The sequence below is a fragment of the Nematolebias whitei genome, chromosome 18, assembly GCF_014905685.2.
Source record: "Nematolebias whitei isolate Nwh7 chromosome 18, NemWhi1, whole genome shotgun sequence".
Classification (NCBI taxonomy): Eukaryota; Metazoa; Chordata; class Actinopteri; order Cyprinodontiformes; family Rivulidae; genus Nematolebias; species Nematolebias whitei.
Window position 1 is genome coordinate 19,661,282 of NC_056515.1, and position 2,830 is coordinate 19,664,111.

Here is a 2,830-nt window from a genome sequence, read left to right on the forward strand (position 1 = left end):
TGCACGACATTACACAGTCAGAAAGATGAGGAACTCGTGAAATTGTATGCATATATACGGGGATATATTGTCATACTACAACTAGTGGCACGTACCTACGTGACCACTACACTCGTTTCCCAGTTCCCCCTGTTGTGTATAAATTAATCACTGTAAATAAAGCACATTAATTAATACGAGTCTCGGAGTCTCTCAGTCTCTCGCTGAGTATTTTGTTCAACGCTACACGCCTGACACTCACCCTGTTTAGTTGCAACACAACTTGGAATTTAAAGATCGGTGCGGAGGGAACAGGTACATCTTGCAGTTTACACAATAAAACTTTCACTTTGAAGATTATAAAAAATATTGTAAAAACAAGACTAAAATAAATGTATATGTTTCCATGAGCTTGGCTCATCTGACATTTTTGTTCATTTTTCATGACCGAACTGTCCCAGCTCCTTCAGGTTGGGTGGCGCTACGTGTCTTCAACAATCTTTAGAATCAAACCAGAGATTCTCAGTTGGACTGAGGTCTGGCTTTGACTGGACCATTCCTGGACGTTAAACCGTTTGTCCTTAAACCTCTTGTCGTCCTGCTAGAGGGAGAACATCTGCCCCAGTTTTAAATCTATTGACAGCTCCAACAGGTTTTCCTCAAGAACCTCTCCACGTTTTGCTCCATCCATTTTTTTTTTTCTTCAACTATGACCAAGTTTCCCAGTTCCTGTCGATGAAAACCGTCCCCACAACATGATGCTGCCATTAGTTTCAGTCTCATCTGATCACATCTGATCTATATGTTTAGGATATAATTTCAAATAATCTGCATTGTTTTGTCTTTGTTCTGTCTTTTTCTTGCCACTTTCGAAGAAGCCCAGCTCCGTGCACCGTATTTGTCCTACAGACGGATGCTTACCGTCCTTACAGTCTTGAGTTCTGGGGTGTTTTTTTTTATTTATTACCAACTCTGATCTGAACTTCTCCACAACTTTTCCTCTGACCTGCCTGAACAAGGCCAGGCTGATTCTGGCAGATCCTGATCATCCAGTCCGTGGTGAGTTCAGGTTGTTTCCATCTGGATGCAGGTATCTGCCCAGATGTAGAACGAACAGAGTGGAAAAACACATTCATCCCTGGAGTGATCAGGCTTCTCAATGAACACTGATGACTTCCATATTATTTTAATGTCTTGTGTAGTATGAATGTTTTATATCTCTACTGACTGTGAAACGCATTGCCCCTTGGGGATAATAACGATACATGAACAACTTGTCTTGATGATGTCTCCAGCCTGCTTTTGAACTTTTTAAACAATATTAAATCACTTTATCTCTTCTTGTTTTATTAGGTTGCATTAGTGAGACAACTGTTTTATAACAAGCTGTTGTCAGTAAAGTAGCTCTGACTGCGGTGACTGTAATTTGCAGAAATAAATTTGAATGCTGAGGAGTACAGTAGATGCCTCGGCACTGTACTCCAGAGAAGCAGCTGTTCTAATCTGAGTGTAGTGGAGGTTATTCTCACCACGCCAGGTCCAGCAGTCCTCCCTGATGAGCGATGGCAGATTTCACCCTGTTGGCAAACTGAGCTGCATCTTCACCATCCTGCTCTCAACAAACACACACACAACATGTCAAACATAGTTAAATCCACCCAAAATACTCCGTCCTCAGGCTCATACCTGTATGGTCATGGGAGGGAGATACCACACGTTGACCACTATGGCCCAGCTGGTCATCGTACGCAGAAGGTAGCTGACCATGTTGTATTTGCTGCTGTGCCAGAAAGCATCACCAAATCGAGGGTCATACTGAGACACAAACAGACAAAAAGAAGGTAAGAACAAGTCTGACTGGGTCTCCTAAAACAAAATGAAACTCTGGTTGCACTGGTGATAAAGCTGCCAGTGACACCACAGTGATGAGCCGCTGGTTCGAAATGCAACAAATGGAGCTTACCTTAATAGCGACCGGATAAATTGTCCCTCCGATTTCAAAGCTTCCTTTTTTGAACATCATGACTGAGGTGTTGTTGACGCAGGTTCCTATTAAACACAGAACCGAGTCTTATCCAACCATTCAGGTCCTCGTGGGATGATGGACAGCTGTCACGATCTGTGTGTTTTAATTACCTTTGGATTGTCTTTGTGTTTAAGGTTGGGTTTGGTTTCACTTTATGGCTCTGTATTTTGTGAATTTTAAGCTCATCTTTCCCGGTTTTCATTTCTGTTATTATTTATCTACAAGCAGTTACGTGTCTGTTCCTCTGTCAGCCCGACACTCTCGCCTGTTCTCAGTCAGCAATCAATCTCCCACACATCCTTAGTTTCAAATCTCTTTTTGTCTCCATGTCAGAAGTTCTTTATTAATCAGGTTTGTTTTTTGTTGTGTCTCTTCCATGTTCCTGATCACCCTCCTTGTAAGTTTTTGCTGCCTCATCAGCAGTTTGATTGTTAAATGAATCAGTTTAATTTTTGAGTTCTTCGTGTAGAGTCTGCATGCTGCAATAATACCAACCTTCAGGAAAGATGAGGATGGGAAGTTTGGTCTTTGCTGCGACGTGATCTCTTAGCCTGCAGACAGAGAAACATGTGTGTTTGAGCCATAATGAGATAAAACAAAAAGCTCTCTTCAGTTTGTTTCATTTAAACACATTTGATTGAATTGATCAGTCCTTGACTTGAAACAGGAGGCTCCCTCTCATGTTCAGTCTAGTTCCTTTTAATTTAACCTCTAAATTCTAATGCTTGAATAAAATTCAGTTCCATTTAACAAAGTTTATGCTCAATCATCCAGGTATCAAATCCAATCGGTTATCAGATCGGAAGAGCTGATAACCCAAGGTAT

General features: G+C 41.4%; 1 protein-coding gene across 1 annotated transcript in view; it reads left to right on the forward strand.

The window, feature by feature from the left end:
- Window positions 1–2,830, forward strand: part of casp17 (caspase 17, apoptosis-related cysteine peptidase) — an 8,178-nt gene that overhangs the window by 1,864 nt on the left and 3,484 nt on the right. The gene's annotated exons all lie outside the window — the stretch shown is intronic.